The sequence below is a fragment of the Globicephala melas genome, chromosome 4 (genome assembly GCF_963455315.2).
Source record: "Globicephala melas chromosome 4, mGloMel1.2, whole genome shotgun sequence".
Taxonomy (NCBI): Eukaryota; Metazoa; Chordata; class Mammalia; order Artiodactyla; family Delphinidae; genus Globicephala; species Globicephala melas.
In genome coordinates this window covers 85,576,371-85,599,897 of record NC_083317.1, presented here as the reverse complement: position 1 = coordinate 85,599,897, position 23,527 = coordinate 85,576,371, and the positions used below count along the sequence as shown (strand labels likewise).

Genomic DNA, 23,527 nt, shown 5'->3' with positions numbered 1-23,527 from the left:
CATTGTGGTGGCTTCTCTTGTTGCAGAGCACAGGGTCTAGGCACGCAGGCTTCAGTAGTTGCAGCACGCAGGCTCAGTAGTTGCAGCACACAGGTTCTAGGGCATGTGGGCCTCAGTAGTTGTGGCTCGTGGGCTCTAGAGCACAGGTTCAGTAGTTGTGGCGCACGGGCTTAGTTGCTCCGCAGCATGTGGGATCTTCCCGGACCAGGGATGGAACCTGTGTCCCCTGCATTGGCAGGGGGATTCTTAGCCACTGCCACCAGGGAGGTCCCTGTACCTTGCTTTTTAAAAAACTTAACAATATATCTTGGAGATCACTCCTTATTAGTATGTAGAGATCCTGCTTATTCCTTTTTACAGTTGCATTGTACTCTACTGTGTGGTAATACCATAGCATATTCAGCCAGTACCCTGTTCATAGACATTTGGTCTCTTTCCAATATTTTGCTGTTACAAATAGTGCCATGATAAACACCTTTGTGTATAGAAATTTTATATTCTGCTTGTTTATCTTTGATGTAGATTCCAAAAAGTAGATCTGGGATAGATCTCAAAGGTTAAAGGCACAAGGAAATTACCCTCTGTATGTAAATGCACCATTTGCATTCCTGCCAGCGATATATGAGAGTGCTTGTTTCTCTTAGACTCACCCATAGAGTATGTTCTCAAGCTTGATTTCAGGACAGACTGCTTTTAAAGGGAGAAAATTATTGTAGACTCCCAATGTTGACTTAAATGATTTATATTATTATATTACTTAAATATGGGAAAACATAAAACTATATACATAAATTCCTTATGCTTATAGTTTTTATAAAACTGTAAAACAAAAGCAGATATGCATATTAGATATAAATAAACTACAAACCCAATACAATTTGTATTAACAAAATTAATTTAATATAATGAATGATATAATTTTTCTGAAATGAAATGGCCACTTAAGAGTGTGAATATGGTATCAACTCTTGCTACATTTAGCTTCTTTTACATTGTGTATGGATGTGCTATTGTGTGCCAGATATATTGGTCAAGACCCTTTTGGTTACAGGGACAGAAACCCAACTAAAACTAACTTAAGCAAGATAATAGCAAAAAATAAATTTGGGGAATATATTGGATCACATACACATAATTGGGAAGATGAAACCAGTATTTAACAAATGGGTAGACCCAGGGGTTTCAAGTCTTTCATTTAAACTCTGTCTCTACCTCTGCTCCTGGTTTCTTCCATGACAGCTTCATTCACAGACTTTATCTCTCTCCAGCTGTCTAATAGCAAAGTTGGCCCATAGGCAGCTCCAAGCCAAAGTCATCTTTACAAATCAAGAACGTCCCAGAAAAAAAAAGATCCTCTGGTTCCCTCACAATATCCATAACCACCAACCAAAAAGGACTTTGATTGGCTTGTTTGGATCACATGTTCTTCTTTGAACCGATCACTGAATCTTCTGATCAGCCAGCCTGGATCATATGCCCAACTCTAGGGAAAGAGGATGATAGCTCTCTTGACTTTTAGCCTTACCAAAAATACCAAAAGGAAGACCTACAAGACAGAAAAAATCTTATATCCACACCATTGTGGAAAGACTCAAATTTCCCACTACTTTTCTCTAAAGGAACTATTGAAAAATCTTAGTTTGGACACTGATTACCGTTATATGACTTGTTCTACACATGATAAAAATTCCTCATTTACACATTAAGTCTGCCCTTGATCTTTTTTTCAGTTAGCCTATGACACTGAAAGTAGACTTACTTGAAAGAAACATGGTCACTGAAATGACCTGACAGTTCTCAGTTCTAAGGGGTCATTCAGAAGATACTTATGTGATTTTATTTTGAACTGCAGTAACAATGAGAACCTAAGATTAAACTGTTTTAAGACAAAACATCCAGGAACCCACTGCCCTCTCAAATCTGTGCAGATGATATTAGAGGACTAACTCTTTAAAGCGTGGATAAACATGGAATAATTAATTTCTTAATATAGTTTTCTAAGGATTTTCTAATGATTTGAGTGTTTTAAAATCTGCTAATAAACTGAATATCAAATTTGGTGTCCAAGCTACAATTTATAAAAGCAAATATTAGCAGAAATATAGAATTAAAACAAATGTAAATATAAGTCTATATGCCAAGTACAACTCTTATGCCGACAAGAGCTCCAGCTTAATTCGGTTTACTTGAATCCAATTTTCTGAATTCTCTCCTCTGTGTGGTAAGAAACCCAAGTCTCTCTGAATAGCTCTTTTGATTCTTGGAACTGAAGGGATTCTCTTTTCTGTACCTTACCTCAGTCTCCCCTCTCCTGTATGTGGATTAATTGGGGATGGAGTTTAAAGATTAGAGAAATCCACTGTAGTGCTTAGAAAGTTTAGTCCCAGGAATTGAGAAAAGTCTTTGAGATACTCTTAACTATTTAGAAGGTACGTACATAAAACTTATGTGGGCATTTAGGAAAAAACTATGATTTAAAAAAAAAAAAAAAACTGCCTTTTTTTTAACGATAGTTGTAACCACCTCAGGATGCAAGGGGGAGCAATAAAAAGAAGGTTACTGGTTTTGCTTAGCTACAGAAACTGTAGTACAGCACTGAGAATATCTAGCTAATTCAGCAAGATACGTGACCTTAGTCTACTTATATTGGCCAAAGTTTTGTCATATGTTGAATGATAGGTGGGCTATATTGCCTCCACAAATCCTTGGTATCTTTACTAGTTTATAAAGACATGATCTTTAGTGCTGAAGGAATGAAAAACTGGATAAATATAGAAATTAAAGTAAGATATCAGAGGAAATTTGTTTCCCTATGAATTTTGACTTATAAGCAAAGATACCATTTCCTCGCATAAGAACAGATATGGTGAGAAGGCAGATAACAGAAGCAAGAAGAACGACAGTCCTGCAGCCTGTGGAATAGAAACCACATTCACAGAAATATAGATGAAATGAAAAGACAGAGCACTATTACCAGATGAAGGAACAAGATAAAACCCCAGAAAAACAACTAAATGAAATGGAGATAGGCAACCTTCCAAAAAAAGAATTCAGAATAATGATAGTGAAGATGATCCAGGACCTCGAGGCAAAAAGGGTGGAGGCAAAGATCAAGAAGATGCAAGAAATGCTTAACAAAGACCTAGAAGAATTAAAGAACAAACACCTGGAAGAATTAAAGAACAAACATACAGAAATGAATATACAATAACTGAAATGAAAAATACACTAGAAGGAATCAATAGCAGAATAACTGAGGCAGAAGAATGGATAAGTTATCTGGAAGACAGAATGGTGGAATTCACTGCTGTGGAGCAGAATAAAGAAAAAAGGATGAAAAGAAATTAAGACAGCCTAAGAGACATCTGGGACAACATTAAACACAACATTCACATTATAGGGGTCCCAGAAGTAGAAGAGAGAGAGAAAGTACCCAAGAAAATATTTGAAGAGATTATAGTCAAAAACTTCCCAACATGGGAAAGGAAATAGCCACCAAAGTCCAGAAAGCGCAGAGAGTCCCAACAGGATAAACCCAAGGAGAAACATGCGGAGACACATAGTAATCAAACTGACAAAAATTAAAGACAAAGAAAAATTATTAAAAGGAGGAAGGGAAAAATGACAAATAATATACAAGGGAACTCCCATAACGTTAACAGCAGATTTCTCAGCAGAAACTCTACAAGCCAGAAGGGAATGGCATGATATATTTAAAGTGATGAAAGGGAAGAACCTACAACCAAGATTACTCTACCCAGCAAGGATCTCATTCAGATTAGATGGAGAAATCAAAAGCTTTACAGACAAGCAAAAGCTAAGAGAATTCAGCACCACCAAACCAGTTCTACAACAAATGCTAAAGGAACTTCTCTAAGTGGGAAACACAAGAGAAGAAAATGACCTACAAAAACAAAACAAAACAATTAAAAAATGGTAATAGGAACATACATATCAATAATAACCTTAAAGGTGAATAGATTAAATGCTCCAACCAAAAGACACAGGCTCGCTGAATGGATATGAAAGCAAGACTCATATATATGGTGTCTAGAAGAGACCCACTTCATACCTAAGGACATATACAGACTGAAAATGAGGGGATAGAAAAAGATGCTCCATGCAAATGGAAATCAAAAAAAGCTGTAGTAGCACTACTCACATCAGATAAAATAGACTTTAAAATAAAGAATGTTACAAGAGACAAGGAAGGACACCACATAATGCTCAGAGGATCAATCCAAGAAGAAGATACAACAATTATAAATATATATGCACCTAACATAGGAGCACCTCTATACATAAGGCAAATGCTAACAGCTATAAAAGAGGAAATCGACAGTAACACAAAATAGTGGGGGCCTTTAACACCTCACTTACACCAATAGACAGATCATCCAGACAGAAAATTAATAAGGAAACAAAAGCTTTAAATGACACAATAGACCAGGTAGATTTAATTGATATTTATAGGACATTCCATACAAAAACAGCAGATTACACTTTCTTCTCAAGTGCACACAGAACATTCTCCAGGACAGATCACATCTTGGGTCACAGATCAAGCCTAAGTAAATTTAAGAAAATTGAAATCATATCAACCATCTTTTCTGACCACAACACTATGAGATTAGAAATAAATTACAGGGAAAAAGAACGTAAAAAACACAAACACATGGAGGCTAAACAATATGTTACTAAATAACCAAGAGATCACTGAAGAACCCAAAGAGGACGTCAAAAAATACCTAGAAAAAATGACAACGAAAACACGATGATCCAAAACCTGTGGGATGCAGCAAAAGCAGTTCTAAGAGGGAAGTTTGTAGCAATATAATCCTACCCCAAGAAACAAGAAAAATTTCAAATAAACAATCTAACCTTACACCTAAAGGAACGAGAGAAAGAAAAAACAAAACCCAAAATTAGTAGAAGGAAAGGAATCATAAAGATCAGAGCAGATATAAATGAAAAAGAAACAAAGAAAATGATAGCAAACATCAATAAAACTAAAAGCTGGTTCTTTGAGAAGATAAAATAAATCGATAAATTTTTAGCCAGACTCATCACGAAAAAGAGGTAGAGGACTCAAATCAATAAAATTAGAAATGAAAAAGGAGAAGTTACGACGGACACCACAGAAATACAAAGCATCATAAGAGACTACTACAAGCAACTCTATGCCAACAAAATGGACAACCTGGAAGATATGGACAAATTCTTAGAAAGGTATAACCTTCCAAGACTGAACCAGGAAGAAATAGAAAATATGACAGACCAATCACAAGTAATGAAATTGATAGTGTGATTAAAACTCTTCCAACAAACAAAAGTCCAGGATCAGATGGCTTCACAGGTGAATTCTATCAAACATTCAGAGAAGAGCTAACAACCATTCTTCTCAAACTCTTCCAAAAAACTGCAGAGGAAAGAACACTCCCAAACTCATTCTATAAGGCCATCATCACCCTGATACCAAAACCAGGGAAAGATACTACAATAAAAGAAAATTATAGAGCAGTATCACTGATGAATATAGATGCAAAAATCCTCAACACAATACCAGCAAGCAGAATCCAACCACACATGAAAAGGATCATACACCATGATCAAGTGGGATTTATCCCAGGGATGCAAGGATTCTTCAATATACACAAATCAATCAATGTGATACACCATATTAACAAACTGAAGAATAAAAACCATATGGTCATCTCAGTAGATGAAGAAAAAGCTTTCGACAAAATTCAACACCAATTTATGATAGAAACTCTCCAGAAAGTGGGCATAGAGGAAACCTACCTCAACATAATGAAGGCCATATATGAAAAATCCACAGCAAACATCATTCTCAATGGTGAAAAATTGAAAGCATTTTCTCTAAGATCAGGAATAAGACAAGGATGTGCACTCTTGCCACTATTATTCAACATAGTTTTGGAAATCCTAGCCACATCAATCAGAATAAAAAGAAATAAAAGGAATACAAATTGGAAAAGAAGAAATAAAACTGTCACTCTTTGCAGATGACATGATACTATACATAGTTAATCCTAAAAGTGCCACCAGAAAACTACTAGAACTAATCAATGAATTTGGTAAATTTTGAGGATACAAAATTAATTCACAGAAATCTCTTGCATTTTAATACACTAACAACGAAAGATCAAAAAGAGAAATTAAGGAAACAATCAATGGAACAGAATAGAAAGCCCAGAGATTAACCCACGCACCTATGGTCAACTAATCTATGACAAAGGAGGCAAGGATATACAATGGAGAAAAGACAATCTCTTCAATAAGGGGTGCTGGGAAAACTGGACAGCTACATGTAAAAGAATGTAATTAGAACACTGCCTAACACCATATACAAAAAGAAACTTAAAATGAATTAAAGACCTAAATGTAAGACCAGACACTATAAAACTCTTAGAGGAAAACATAGGCAGAACACTCTATGACATAAATCACAGCAAGATCTTTTTTACCCATCTCCTAGAGTAATGGAAATAAAAGCAAAAAAAACCAAATGGAACCTAATGAAACTTCAAAGCTTTTGCACAGCAAAGGAAACCATAAACAAGACGAGAAGACAACCCTCAGAATGGGAGAAAATATTTGCAAATGAATCAACGGACAAAGGATTAATCTCCAAAATATATAAACAGCTCATGCAGCTCAATATTAAAGAAACAAACAACCCAATCCAAATATGGGCAGAAGCCCTAAATAGACATTTCTCCAAAGAAGACATACAGATGGCGAAGAAGCACATGAAAAGCTGCTTAACATCACTAATTATCAGAGAAATGCAAATCAAAACTACAATGAGGTATATCACCTCACACCAGTTAGAATGGGCATCATCAGAAAATCTACAAACAACAAATGCTGGAGATGGTGTGGAGAAAAGGGAACCCTCTTTCACTGTTGGTGGGAATGTGGATTATACAGCCACTGTGGAGAACAGTATGGAGTTTCCTTAAAAAACCAAAAATAGAATTACCATATGATCCAGCAATTCCACTACTGGGCATATACCCAGAGAAAACCATAATTCAAAAAGATGCATGCACCCCAATGTTCATTGCAGCACTATTTCCAATAGCCAGGTCCTAGAAGCAACATAATATGCCCATTGACATATGAATGGATAAAGAAGATATGGTACATATATACAATGGAATATTACTCAGCCATAAGAAGGAATGAAATTGGGTCATTTGTAGAGATGTGGATGGACCTAGAGACTGTCATACAGAGTGAAGTAAGTCAGAAAGAGAAAAACAAATACTGTATATTAACGCATATATGTGGAAACTAGAAAAATGGTACAGATGAACTGGTTTGCAAGGCAGAAATACAGACACAGATGTAGAGAACAAACGTATGGACGCCAAGGGGGCAAAGTGGCGGGGGCGGGGGCGATGGTGGTGGGATGAATTAGGAGATTGGGATTGATATATATACACTAACATGTATAAAATGGATAACTAATAAGAACCTGCTGTATAAAATGAATGATTTAAAAAAAAAAGAAACCCTTAGAAAGTAAAAGGGAGAAAAGAAATGAGTTGATAATTCTCCAAATCACACAGCATGGCTGTATCTGCATTTTAGAGGCATTTCATAATTAAAAAGCTAAAGGATAAAAAAAATTAAAAAAGAACAGATATGGTAAAATAGAGAACCAGCTTTGTGGTTGGCATGAAGCTATCAGAACCTTTGTTTTGAAGTACAAAATCTCTATCTAATGTTAGAGGTAGTTCTTATAGAAATGGAGGTATAGTTAAAAAATGAAATGGGGCCAGTTTTTACAGAAGTTTACTTTACAAAAAGTCCCCACATAGATGCATTAAAAAGGAACTCTGACTTTGATGATAGTTTTTATATTTTGAAAAAAAATATTAATGGAAGAAATTGCCACCAGTAGCACATAGACCATACTGAAATGACTGTGGAAAGAGTGAAGTGACTGAACTCAAGGATTGAGATCTTGCTTTGCACATGTGTTCCATCTGCAAAGTCAACATCCTGGGCTAAGGTTGACTTTATGAAAGATCCATTTCCATATAAATGCTTGCACCTTCTTAATGAGCCAGAATTTTTGTGGGTGAATTTTATTAATGGCAATGGGACTTAGGTGTGTACATCCTTCTCTGTGTCATTGGAGATGGGATCCCTTAGTATGTAAAGTCTCTTGAAATCAAAGGTAACATGCATAAAATCTGAATTGGTGGCTTAATGCATAGTGTGGCTGGCACCTAGTGCATGCTAAAAAGCAACCTGAAAACCCCAAACACAACATGGTTTTGTGCGTTAGTGCTGCTGAGGAAAGTGCTAGCTATTAAATATTTTCACAGTATTAAATATCTGATACTGAGTCTTAAGCAAGATTTTATAAATCACTTATCATCACATTGCAGTTGATATGTAAATTTTTAAAGCAATATTTCAAAAGGAAGCAAAATAATGCAACTAAACTGTTTATAAATGCTTCCATTTTAAAATAGTTTGCATTATGTAAGAGTTAATTCCATCTCTCTCATACTAGTAAAATAATTATTTCATCAAGTGGAATTGAATCTTTGTTTCTCAGTGTGCACAAAAAAAGAAAGTTCAAAAGCAGAATCAGAAATTCAGTTGAAGTGTAAGCAATGTGTTTTTAGTAAAAGAAAAAAAACACATGGCTGATGTTTTCAAAGCTTGGTTTTTATTTTATTTTAAAATTTATTTTCATTTATAGCTTCAACAGGGTTTTCCAGCAGGTGTCACTGTAGGCAAATATAAAATGACAAATACACAGTTCATACAGCTTGCCGCCAGTGGTTCCTTGAGAAAGGAGCAGGTTATGTTCAGATTTCTCAGTTACTATTTTGTATTTTGTTGTTGTTGTTAATATCAGTCTCCTAGTATTATTTTCTTTTCCTGTTTATGCATTTACGATTTAGAAATACTACTCAGCTGAATGAACAGAAGCAGCACAGTGTGTACTATGAAATGATGACGTGACCAATAGCGCCCATTCTGAGGGGTGGAATGTTTACTATTTTGTGGGAGAGAATCTTGAAATCTTGAAAAGTCAAATTAAAGCATAATATTTTAATTCTGAAGCCTTTTGGGGATCTTCTCTAACAGTATGATTAGTAATTTCTGATTTTTATGGTTGCTGTATAAGCTTTGTTACTAAAACTAAATTTTCATCAGGAAGGAAGTACTTTAAAATATTCAGCAAAAACACTTATCACTTGTCTGGGATAAGTATGAGAAAGGGAATAATAGTAGTAATATTATTGGTTCCTTGAAATTATGCTTCAATAGTTGGGTTAGAATTGAATTCATATTATTCAGCCTGCAAAGAACATCTCATTAGGCCCCAGAAAAACCATTTCTGAGTAATTCCTCAAAAGGAAACCCAGACAATCCATTATTTCTCTTCCCCCCCTTCTTTTTAGTATGCACAGCACAGCGAAAGGGAAGCAGAGTTATAAGGTACTAGCAGGAGGAATTTTTCAGGAGTTATTTTTGCTGATTTCAAAGTTTTTCTGTTTCCTGGTGGCTGCGAGCATCTCTACATAGCTTTCGTAGCTTCTAAAGCAGAGTTTGCTCTGCATCTGTACACTAGATTTGGCTGTTGACAATTTAACGTGTGTATAGAGTTTAAAGAGGAATGCACAACAGAAAGTGGTTTGGTGTACTCTCCTCATCCCACACCCAATAAAAAATGTCCACATGATTGAAAAAATTATGTTTTATACAGTTCATTCTTAGAAGGACAAAGTCATATTACATGCATCCAGGCAGGTAAGTGAAAATATTACTTTGTTCATATTACAATCAACTCACAAACTCTCAGGGAAATTGCTGGTTCCTGTGACTAGAGTTCTTGAGCCCAAAATAGGATCCACATCTCTTGACTCACTTCTTTCCTTTAGAACATGTCCCATAAAATAGGAAGGTTTTTTTGTTTTTGCATCTGAAAACATGTTTTCTTTTTAATAATACTGCTAGGCTTGATTGAGGCCTGCCTCTCTACCTGGACGTGGTAAGTACATCACACACGTTCTCTTAGTAGATTTCTCCTTATTCCTCTTTCCGAGGAGGTGGGTACCGTCATCCCCATTACACTGTCACAGGAACAGATGCAAAGCACTTAATGTGCACAGGATCCTGCAGCCAGAAAGGATGGAGAAGGGGCCTGGATTTGGGTCTTTCCAAGTCTAAAAGCCTTTATTCTTAACCTCTACACTCCCACAGCAAAAGTAGCTGTGGGAGTTATTTAGGAGAATAATGAAACTATCATTGGGAAGTCACACAAAAAATAACAACACCCCTTTCCCTGTATTTTGTGGGCTTTTAGGCTAGAGCCAGCCTCAAGGTGTCTAAGGTGTTCGGCTACAGTCCTGTGGACTGACTGGCTGTTGTTCAGAGTGATGAACCCAGGATCCCTAATGCTGTTTCCCTGATTTTGCTTATTAAGCAGAACTATATATCTATACATTTAAGGCAAGATTCTTAACAAAACCAAAAGCTCTTCTGGAAAAAGAGAAAACTCAGTAACTACGAACTCTGAGCATTACAATCTCATAGCGTATCACATTTTAAGAAAGTGTAGTAAAAATGGTAAAAGAACCTCAAAGGACTAAGAACTACCTCTAAGTTCAGTTTGCAACATGTTAGAACATTTTCATTTGAGACCTTTGAGGCGTTTAGACTGTCTTCTATAACTGTAATGTGATTAAGAGTTTACAGTGGATTTGAAGTCAGAATCCTAGATTGAAACCGTGACTCACTTTCCTAAACCTCAATTTTCTCATCTCTAAGATGGCGATAATAGCAAATAACAGCAAAAATGTATCAAGTGGTTATTATGTGCTAGGCACTGTACTAAGTGCTTTAACGCATATCTCACTTTATCTTTCAATAACCCAATGGGATAGGTACTATTATTTGATCACCATTTTACGGAGAAAAGAACTGAGGCTTAAGTCGTTTGCCTGAGACCGTGTAGCTAGTAAGTAGTAGAAATGGGACTTCAAAGAAGTTTTGATTCTTAATGGCTCTTAACTACCACAGGAAAATGCCTTATTAAATGGTTATTATGAATATTAAGGGAAAAATTTAAATGAGGTGAGGTAATGTACAAGAGGCATTTATGTAGGTGTATAGTAGAAAGGCAATTTTTTGTCTGTTTGTTTTTGAAACTAGAAAGAGGAGTCTGACAAACTGATCCCTAAGGTTATAAGGTAAACTAAGAATCTGTCTTAAGTGAATAAGAATCTATTTTAAGGAATCATTAGTTACTTGGATTTTATTTTCTCATTTTCCTAGTAATGAATTATTTCATGCTTATGATAGAAATAAAATTATGTTCAAGTATGCATGTGTACACCCACAGGAGTTTGCAGTTTAAAATAGAATATACAAGAACATACAATATATTAGAAATCATAAATATTAATTTTAAAGTTTATATAAAATATCAGATTTACTTTTTAAAAGATAATTATTTATAGTGTCAAAGGTAATATATGCTCATCATAGAAAACTTGGAAAATAGACGGAGTATATATATGGAGAGAAATCATGGTCCCAGCAAACAGAAATAACTGCAGTTAACATTGTATTCTTTCTTTTAAAATATATTCTTTTACTTAATCCACATGATTTTATATACTTGTAAAATATGCTTTTTCTTTACATTAAAATTTGTCATAGATTTACATTTTTAAAAAGCATTTGAAGTCTCTTGTGATTCATGACGTTGAGACATGGCACACTTGGCAATGGAGAATTCACTGCTGAAAGTGATTTCTTTTCAGTTCAACAAGGTGTTTTTTTTTCAGTGTTTGAATATAGTTATCCAGCTGTCTCTCACAGAGTGTATTAGACATGTCAGGAGGTTCTTGCAGCACCATTGAAGAGAAATGCTGAGGGATGGAGCAGACTGGAGGCTGTGTGGACTGAGGGGAGGTGGTGTGCTGGGCAAAGTGTGGTATTCCCACCATAGAGGTCTTGCAGGGTGGGGATAGGGGGCTGATGGTATCGTTACAGACTGCTGGAGGACAAAAAACATGAAGCAGCAAAGCTCTATGAGAGTAACGTCTTAGTCTGATCAGGCTGCTATAACAGAGTATCATAGACTGGGTGGCTTATAAACAATAGAAATCTATTTCTTGTAGTTCTGGAGGCTGGGAAGTACAAGATCAAGGTGCTGGCAGATTTGATGTCTGGTGAGGCCCTGCTTCCTTGTTCATAGGCAGTCATCTTCTCACTGTGTCCTCACATGCAGAAGGTGGCAGAGAGCTCTCTGGAGTCTCTTTAAAAGGCACTAATCCCATTGATGAGGGCTCCACCCTTAGGATCTCATCACCCCCCAAAGGCCCTACTTCCTAATACCATCACATTGGGGGTTAGGATTTTTAACAAATGAATTTTGGAGGGACACAAACATTCAGTCTACTCAATACTCTGTAATGGCCTACATGGGAAAATAATCTAAAAAAGAGAGGAGATATATATATATATATATAACTGTTTCACTTTGCTGTACCTCTGAAACTAACATAACATTGTAAATCAATTAGACTTCAATTAAAAGAAAAACATTCAGTCTATAGCAGGTAGTTAACGCTTTGAAACAGGAAGATACAATGAGCTCAAACTCAGTAGAGGAGTAAGTTGACAAACTGATGCTTTCTCTCTGATACCTATTAAGAGAGTTTTAATGGCTATAGATGTCAAGACTCTCCAAGACCGTGAAACCCTTGGACAAAAACAACAGAAAGATGTGGACATGCCTGGGTCTGTGGTTATTTGATGCTGGAATACAAAGTGTGAGATGTTTAAGGCTTTTACCTCAAAGTAAAATGGAAAGCTGGAATTAGATTAAAATGGTTTAATAATTGTTGAAGTTTAATGGGAAAAAATACGTAATTTAAATTTCTTTCAGTTTTGTCCTAAGTTACATATTATGGTCTCCTTCTGCTTTTTGTGCCCTCTAATCACCATTCCATACAGCATACAAGATGATCTTGTAAAGAAGTAAATCAAATCCCATCACTTGCCTGCTTAAAACTTTTCCTAAATGTCTTCCTGAATGTGACTACTAGGACTCTTCACTCATAATTCCAATCCCAATGGCCTTTTTTTTTTTTTTAACATCTTTATTAGAGTATAATTGCTTTCCCAATGGCCTTTTGAATCTCTACTGGGACACTCTGACTCCAAGCCTGCCCCTCCTCCCCCATTTGCTTGGTGGACATCAGTTCTCCGTTTGGTGTCCCTGCATCCTGGACAAAGACTTAAGTCCTAAAGAGAATAGAAGCATAGTGTTCATTGAAAAAAAGAACAGGTTGTCCCAGATCTGCAGGTACTTGGAGTGATGTATGGCCAGAAAATTATTTATGATAATGTATACACACACATATATAGTTGTACACACACACATACACGATATCATTTCCAGGAGCACAAAGACATGTGATTTTTAGGACTACTTGAAACAAAAATTAGGTGAGAGTATCTGTGAGGTTGAAGTAGTTTTTGTGATTTGGTGTGAGTGGCTAACTGAGGTTAAATCAAGGGAAAATTTACATAGTTTTAAAATGAGTAAAGGAGATGCTGGTAAAGAAAAAAAAAAGCAGTCATAGATCTGGTGGGGGCACACTTGCTACAAGGTTTTAATGTCAATCTAGGTAAGCAAGACTCCTCTGAGTAAAATGCCTGCGGTGATATCTCATTTATCTATTCATTCCCTTCTTTCAACTGTGTATCTTCCTTTTTAATCTTCCATAGAAAAAATTTTATGTATCTTTCTACATTTCCCAGGAGGACTGGCTTTAAAGCATAAATTCTTTTATCTGAAGAAAAAATTGGGGAGGATTGAAATTGAGAAATCCTTGTTAACATTCCAAGAGGCCTGTGCTTTGAAGTAGATCCATCCATCTATATTCACCTTTTCACTCATTTATTCATTCATTCATTCATCCATCTATACATACATACATCACTCACCCAACGTTTATTAAATACCAGCTGCATTCCAGATGCTATGCTGAGAATTGGCATTCAAGGACAAATATCCTTCCCTGTCCCTGGGGGATGAGCTTACACTATGAAACAGTCTCAAGTTTTAGGATGATCATTGAATTGAGAATCAGAAGAACTGAGTTTGTCTTTTTCTTTTACCCTTATTCATTTTCCTGTTTTCTTTCCTGAGCCCTGGGTACTCATTTCCTCACCTTGTCTGTGGAAAAATAAAAAGTAGACCTCTGACACTTGAGAGTCATTTGCTTGGCTCTAAATATAGTGCCCAATATGTAGTCAGCTTTTAATAACACTTTATTAAATAAATGAATGAATAAAATTATTATACCCAGAGGCCTTCAGGAATCCGTATTTGGGAATATGATAATAGCAACGTTTCCCTATAAAATCAATCAAAATATAACCAGTTGAAAGAACATCTTCAGATGGGAGCAGGTGGTAAATGTCAAGTTGTGAAGCCCTATCATGATGACCTTTCTCTCCAACTTAGGCCATTTAACCCTTTCATGCTAAGAGATCATCCAGTGCCACCTCTGAGAGCTTGTGGTGGAGAAAAATATTCATTTGTTTAAAATTATGACTCAATTCAGAATAGCTTTTTGTGATTTTGCACATTCTCAAGTAATGGATAAAATATATACAACTCCCATCCTTTGATGGTCTGAGAAATTTTTAGAGTTGGAAAAAAGCTCCTAATGCTTGGAAAGGTAGGGAAATCATCCTGCAAAGTATTATCTTGGGGAAGTAGGGTATTACAGGGAGAGCTAGACCAAATTAATGATAGCCAATATTTGCTGAGTGTTCTGGTGCTTTACATGTATTAAATCATTAATTCTCACAGCAACTCCATAGTTGAGCCTTATTATTATTATTAAGATCTGTATTTTACAGCTGAGGAAAGAGGCACAGAGAGACTAAGACCTAAGTTCTTTGCACTGGTAAGTTGTAGAGCCAGGATTTGAACCCAGCCAATCTGATTTTAAGGTCCACATTTTAAACCACTGCTTATTCTGCTTCCAAAATATGTTTTGTTTCCCTCTTCTGTACTACTTTTATAAGGTCACATCAAGCTAAAAGTTGAACAAAAGTGTATAAGGAAGATGGTTACACACCCAAAAAACCCATTGCCATCAAACTATTTATATGCATTTTCAGGAATTTTACTTGTATTTACAAACACGATTTTAATTTTGGCATTCTTTATAGGTAATGATAAAATATACATATATATTTCTTCTCATTTTTGGACTTAACAATAATTATGTAATTTCCTTCACTTAAGGTAGAATAAACTGTTAATAAATTGAGTGGTTAGTGCTTAAAGACTGTTAAAAACCACTTCAAATAACATGACAATCTCATCTTTACAGTCATGCCAGGTTGTTAATTAGCTGAACTACCCAAATACAGAGATTATAGTTAAAATGGTTTTGAGTGGGTGGTGGTAATGATGCGCTGCCTGTTTTGCAACATCCTTTATGCCATGCACTTCAACTCCCTTTTTTTAAAATAAAAATTTCCAACACTACTTAAAAGCTACTTTTCTTAAATGTGAGATTTCTCTGAAAAATAAAGGTCTTGCTAATTAAATAGTTCTTTAAACAAAGCATCTTGTATCAGTGGGGAAATATGTAGGAACAAAATGCTCAAGGCAGGGAATTTTTCTCTACTCTAGGTACAGAAGAGGAAAATGTCATTCCTTTTGAACCTGTTGGAGATGCTAGTTTTAAAAAACTTTAAAATACCTTGACAGCAAATTAAAATTTTTTTTTATTTGAAAAAAGTTATTTTTACTTTTCAGTAGTGGCCAGCCTTGTATAATTTTAAGCATGGTAAAGATCTCTCCAGTCTGAACATCACTGCCCATTTCCAGAGAAGGACCCATGATCTTTTTTGCTGGGGAAGAAGGGCCCATGTTCTTTGATTGTTGCCACATTCCCAGTGGCAGCGTCTCTCATCAGGGCTGTATCTTGAGCACTCATATCACCCCCATTTAATTCTGTAGCCAAACAGCATTTGTTCAATAAACAATTCTTAAGTATTTTCAGTGTCCCAGGCCTTGAACAAGAATGAGGGCTACATTCATGAGTAAGAAATGGGCTCTGAATGGACCTGAAGGGAGAGTCTGTTGAAGAGTGTCAGGAAGAGCATTTCAGTCAGAACGAAAGGACTTAAAGACTAAGAGGGGAGCTGAGGAATTGGACAGGCTTGAATTTGAGTTTTGTGCTGTGCAATATGAACAAGTTACTTATCCTCTCAGAATAAAATGGGGATAGTACTGCCCACCTTGCAGAATTGCTGGGAGGATTCATGATAAGGTATATGATGTCCCTGGCCCAGTGCCAAGCACAGATCTTCTCATAGAGGGTTCCTTCCCTTCATTCAGGTCAGTCAGATCACCCCCTGACCACCCTTTCTAAAGTTACCTCTTACCCCAGCCAGGATCTTTCTTTATTTAATTACATAATGATTACCAACCCCACCTCCCCACCCAGTCCCCAACACATACACTGGAATGTAAGTTCCATGAGGGCAGGGCTTTATCTTGTTCACTGCTGTATCTCCTGCACCTGAATAGTGCCTGGCACATAGTAGGTGCTTAATAAATATTACCAATATTACTAATGTAAACCAGAGCATGAAAGTACTTGGTGATTCATAGACATTGTATGGCTGTAGCTCAGGCCTCATTGATGGGGTAGAGGAGATGAAGCTAGAGGCACAGTCAAGGTTTTAACTGAAAGTTGCTAAAGGGTCTGGATTTTATCTGGCAGGTATTTCAGCAGATATTTGGACAAGAATCAAATTTCACCTTGTCAGTAGTCATCGGGAGCAGAAAGTCAGCTGATTCTTGGTGTTATGATTTAAGAGATGCTAAAGCCTTACCTACTCTGACTTTGAGAAAATTCTCCCAATTTTTGTTTTGAAGGCACTGAAGTCCTGTGTATTTGGGAGGAGTCACACAGACTTTCTGTTCCAGCCAAACACTGTTCACCTCCATAAAGAAAGTAGAATCTTTATTATTTAGATAAGCAGATTGCTGCAAAGTTGTTTCATATTGGATCAGAGAGAATTGGAACTGAACCCACTTTTAATTTTGTGAGGGAGGAGTGGAGTCTACACAGATGATTGTAGAGCCTCTGGTTCTCCAGTCTATGTTTCTTCTACTCTGCCCCACTGTCTTTCCTTCATGTTTTGTCTGCCTGTCTTCCCCTCCTTTGGCCTTCCAGTGAAGCTGTCATTCGCAGACTCATTGCCCTGGACACAGTGATTGGTTCAGGGATGTGCACTTGACCCAAGCAGGGCAAATTATAGTCATCCTTGGTACAGATGGATTCCTAAAGAATTACTTAGGTGTTTCAAATTAAATGTCACTTATTAAATTAATGGATTGAATAGGCCATATTTATGTTTTGTCAAGTGGGATTGCCATATAGAAGTTCACAAAATAGAAATTTCCCAATTTTATGATATAATACCTTCCTAAAAATCTGCGGTATTGTGGAACAGACTAAACGTGAGCTATTTAGTTATTTCTAGTAAAATATGATTATTTGACAACAGCAGACGAGTAGAGCCAAAAACTGACACACTGCCTATCAAGTTTGTTTCAACTGGACTTATGCTCAATGTTCTCAGTGGCTGCCAAAAAGTTTTATGATTTCATTAAAAAGATAAAATTTTATTATAATTTTGTCTGAAATTGTGACTCAAGGTGCTTTGACAACTTGGATGTGTAACCTTTATAAATATTATGTGGACTTCACTGTGAACAGATAGCTACTCTTCCACCTTAACAACATGTACTTTACAACATGTATTTCACAAACATTTTCTGCCATGCTTTTCTCTGCCATTAGCTGCTTTAGTACGCATTAGGCTCAAAGAGGTTCTTTTTCTCCCCCTGGGCTGAATGGTCCATTTTTCTGTGGTGCAGTGAGAGTCACTTACACATGTATTGTAGACACATAGTCCTCAGGGCCTTGCCAAGGGCTCTGTGCCAGGTGCTGTATCTAAAAAGATGATTAATACACCATGTCTGCCCTCAAGAAGGTCACAGTCCAGTGACCAGGTTTATTGTCTATCTGGAACTTTAAAGTTCAAGAGCTGAACAAAGAGAGTGGAAAGAAGCTAGAAATAAAGCTGGAATGGTAAGCACAGGATGGATTGTAAAGAATTCTGTTATCTCCCCACCCGCAAATTTAACCTTTTATCCTGGAGGCTGTGTCTTGTCTTTGAAAATATGGAAACACGGAAATGACAAGATTAGATTTGAATTTTAGCAAAAGCACTTTGGTGGGAGTAGAGAGCAGATTAAAAGGATCTGTTATGCATTGAACTGTGTCCTCTTTCAAAAAAGATAGTTGATTTTCTAACCCCTAGCCTCTCCGATTGTGACCTTGTTTGGAAATGGGGTCATTGCAGATGTAATTAGTTAAGTTATGGTGAGGTCATACTGCAGTCAAGTGGTTCCCTAACCCAACTGGTGTTCTTATATAAAGGGAAATTTGGACACAGAAACAGACGTTCCCAGAGGGAAGATGACATGAAGAGACACAGGGAGAGGACGGCTACCTACAAGTCAAGGAGAGAGGCCTGGAACAGACTGTTCCCTCATAGCCCTCAGGAGGAACCAGCTCTGCTGACACATTAATTTTTGACGTTTCCCCTCCAGAACTGAGACAATAAATTTCTGTTACTTAAGGCACCCCACTTGTGGTAGATTTTTATGGCAGCCCTATGAAACTAACAAAGAACCCCAAATTGTAGACCAACTAAGAGGACCAATGAGGGCCTAAACTAAGGTGGGGTGGGGTGAAGAGAAAGGATTTGAAAGATATTCAGGAAGTAGAATTGACAGAACTAGGTGACCAATTGGATATGTGGAGTTAACATAGTGATTAATAGTGACATAGATTTTAGTCCTGTCTCTCTTACTTCTCAGCTGTTTGAACTTGAACAAGCCATTCATCCTCTTTATGCTTCAGTTGCTTATCTGTAGAGTGAGTCATGATTGTTCCTATCTTGTTGGGTTGTTGTGATGGTCAAGAGAGTGCAGGTTAAAATTTATTACAGTGGTATGGTAAATATTTAATATGGTAACATTGGTAAATATAGTAAATACTCAATAAATATTCTTTTAAAAAATATGTGGGTTGTGTGAAAGGGTTTGAGAATGACTCATATTTCTGACTTGGCCATCAGACAGAGCCATGATTATTCAGGGAGAAGAAAAATACTGGAGAAGAATGGGTTTGGGGGGCAGGATGGTAAATTCACTTTTAATTAAATTTAAAACATACAAACAAATTATTGATCTTTAGAAACACACTCCCTTACCTTTTATGTTGACTTTCATAAAGTTCAAATTTATATATATATATATATTTTTTTTTTCAAATTTATATTTTTAACTTAACAAAAGTTTATTTTGTCCATTAGAGATAATCTCACAAGGAAAATGAAATGAGCACCATTGTGGGGTTTTTAATTTATTTTACTGGTTTCTTATTTATTTTTTTAAAATTAAGTTTATTGGAATATAGTTGCTTTACAATGTTGTATTAGTTTCTACTGTACAGCAAGATGAATCAGCTATACATATATCCCCTCTTTTTTGATTTCCTTCCCATTTAAGTCACCACAGTGCATTAAGTGCTATACAGTATGTTCTCATTAGTTATCTATTTATACATATTATCTATAGTGTATATATGTCAATCCCAATACAATTTATATGATTATACCCTAAGAAATAAAATCATACGCTGTTTTAAAAATTATTAGATTCATAGTGACATTTTAAATAAATAGGAGATGAGTTGGGATTAATACTACGTGATTTCAGTTTAGGCATTAACTTTATCCATGGGGCCTCTCTTTGCTTTCTTTCATCTCATCTATTCCTATGCCTTTTCAGTTTGACAAGAACCCATCATGGGACCGTTCTGCCTCTGTCTTGAATATTCATAATCAAAGAATGGCACATATGAGAAAACTGGAAAGTTCTGCTTGTAAATCTGGGCATGTGATTTGGTTTGCTGCAGAAATTGTAGTGGTTAGTTTGTGCTTGTTCACTTAAAATGAATCAGATCTTTTGCTACAAAGCATGCTACTTTGACTTTTTAGAATGATTCATCTTTTTACTTCCTGGGACTTACTATAACGCTTGTGAAGTAACCATGAAGAGATGAAAATTATACTTCTCACTTTCCCCAAATATTTGCTTAAGTATTTTAAATGCTAGTTATTCTTCTGAGCCCTTTGGTGCTGGAGGAGAGAGGCTCCTTTCCCCAAAGGGTGCCGAGCTGGGACTTGCCCCGTGAAGATGAGGAAGACACTGAGGCCACTGACTGTGCAGAGACCAGCAGAGCTTCCCAGGTAGACAGAGAGGTGGGTCAGGAAGATGGAGAATGAGTTTTTGCCTATTCCTCCCACTAAGTACAATGGGAAAACTTGGATGTTATATACAAGACAAGCATAGAAGGACTCTGAACCGTGAAGAGAAGGCAGACCAGTTAGGAGCCTCAGGACTCCAGGAATGACAAACATGACAGCTTGGAAGATATACAATAAGTTGAAATCATGGTGCAATCTTCAGCGGTCCTTTTACCGGATTCCAGGCTTAAAGGCATGACCGGAATGGCTCCTGAAAGGAACTTAGCCCAAATGCATACAAAAGTGGGGCAAAAACACTTCAAGCTGTGTTCTTTCAATCACACGAGGCAAAATCAAAGAGCATCTTCATCCTGGGCACAGAAGCATCCATCCTTAAGAGCATTTCGTCTTGAAAATAAACTATTTCTCGATTATATCCTTCCTGAATTAAACTAAATCTATGGAAAAAAGGCTATTATTAGTTATTAAAAGCGCCTGAGACAAATTTGAAACATAAATACATTGAGATTCACTCCTAAGGAGAACAAAATATTATAATATCAAGTAGTTCCCAGACCACAAATTTTCTAAGAAATTTATTTATAAAATTCTAACCTATATTCAAAAAAAAGAGACAATATAGGGATTGTGCTCATCATTTTTTCATTGGCCCATGATCACAGGGCTGCTCAGAGCTCTCTTGCCACCTCTGTAGGACACCTGGTTGAAACATGTTTCTTTTTCTTCAGCAAATAGGCACCTCGTTATCCCTTCATTTTTTGTTTTTTACCTCTAAGGGGCTAGGGGGAGGGATAGAGGGATATATTCATTACAAGAACCGTAAGACTCTACCCTATAAACATTTGTTACTATCTGGGTTTGGGATAAAGCAGTGCTATAAAGGAAGGTTATAGAACACCAACATACACAGGGAGCTTTGGAAGCATTTAGGAGGAGTACCTAACCAATGCCATGATTCAGAGAAGACTTCTTAGAGGAAGTGACTTCTAAGTTGAGAACGAAAGGATGAGTAGGAGTTGATAGTGAAGAGAATATCCCAGGTGGAGGAAAAAGTACATGCGAAGACCCAAGAGCTGATAGAGATCTACTAATTAGTTGGAGAATTGAAATTAATTTAACTTGCCAAGTAGAGTTCTAGGCCAGATTAAGAAAACTGCAATAAATCATAAAAAAGAGGATTTTATCCTGAGGGCTTTGCTGAAGAATCAGTGGAGGGTTGAATGTTGTGGAGGACATAATAAGATTTCTACTTTTTGAAAGATGTAGAGAATGGACTTGAGGGGGGACAACATGAAAGTCAGGAGAGGTATTACGATGCTTTTCCGGTAATCCAAGTGAGGTGATGGTGACCTGACCAGGAAGTTGCCTGCAGGAATGGAGAACAGTGAATAGCTCCAAGAAATATTTAACTGGCAGAATTGACTGAACTTGATGATTGTTGGGTCATGGAGAATGAAATGAGGGAGGTCAGAGGATGATTTCCAAATTTCTGGATTGGGAAATTAGTTGGATAAACGGTGATAGAATAAAAAGTAGAGGAACAGCTGTGTACGTGGAAGAGTTAAGGGTGAGGTAATAATGAGTTCAATTTTAAGCATATTTTAGGCACTTGTGGATACTGAATTATTCAGTCAACAAATATTTATGAATTACCAACTACATGCCAGGTAGTGTGAGTGAAGGTCTTAGGAGTAGAGCAGTGATAAAATATTTTAAAGATTACAGTCTAGTTGGGGAAATGTACAGTACATGAATTAATAAAAATAATAAATGTATACAGTAAATGTAAGCCCTGCATATAGTGAAGGAAAACACATTTATGAATTGATTAGTTTCTACTTAAAAGTATGATCAGAGACATCAGGTAGACAGAGTACTGCCTGGTAATACCTTGTCAATCTATGGTCCACTTTCTCTTTCCTCAGATTTCCAGCAGCCCCTTTTCTCTTCTCGCTTTCAACGCAGTTCACAAAAGAGAAGCAACTTATCTTTCTACTACCAAAATCTACCAGCCTAATTTGTAGATTTGTATCCACATACTCTGCCTTCCCATTTATGCACAGGGACAATGTGTCCTTGTCCTACCCGATGTCAGGTCCTCTGCTTGTACACAGAAGCCAGTCCGCTCTTGTCTACTGAAGGGCTTCATATAATAATCCCATCCTAAAAATAAATGCTCTTATCTGGACTTCATGTGTTCCTCTACCCACTACCTTATTTCTCTGCTCCTCTTTATAACAAAACTCTAAAAGAGTTGTTGATTCTTTTTTTTTTTTACATCTTTATTGGAGTATAATTGCTTTACAATGGTGTGTTAGTTTCTGCTTTATAACAAAGTGAATCAGCTATACATATATATATATCCCCATATCTCCTCCCTCTTGCGTCTCCCTCCCACCCTCCCTATCCCACCCCTCTAGGTGGTCACAAAGCACCGAGCTGATCTCCCTGTGCTATGTGGCTGCTTCCCACTAGCTATCTATTTTACATTTGGTAGTGTATATATGTCCATGCCACTCTCTCACTTTGTCACAGCTTACCCTTCCCCCTCCCCATGTCCTCAAGTCCATTCTCTACATCTGTGTCTTTATTCCTGTCCTGCCCCTAGGTTCTTCATAACCTTTTTTTCCCCTTAGATTCCATATATATGTGTTAGCATACAGTATTTGTTTTTCTCTTTCTGACTTACTTCATTCTGTATGACAGACTCTAGGTCCATCCACCTCACTACAAATAACTTAATTTCATTTCTTTTTATGGCTGAGTAATATTCCATTGTATATATGTGCCACACCTTCTTTATCCATTCATCTGTGAGTTGTTGATTCTTTAATGTCAGCTTTATTGAAGTATAATTGACATGTAAAGTTGTAAGATATTTAAAGTGTACATTGTGGTGATTTGATATGCATATACATAGTGAAAGAATTTCCTGCCATCTAATTAACTTATCCATCATCTAACATATTTATCTTTTATTTGGGGGTGTGTGTGTGAAAACATTTAAGTTCTATTTTCTTAACAAATTTAAATGATATATATTTAATGCTAAATTAATTTATAACAAAATAGCCAAGAT

At 36.5% G+C, this 23,527-nt stretch overlaps 1 protein-coding gene across 3 annotated transcripts in view; it reads left to right on the top strand.

Moving 5' to 3' along the window:
- The window catches only part of SOX2 (SRY-box transcription factor 2), a 727,395-nt gene that overhangs the window by 169,919 nt on the left and 533,949 nt on the right, over nucleotides 1-23,527 (top strand). The gene's annotated exons all lie outside the window — the stretch shown is intronic.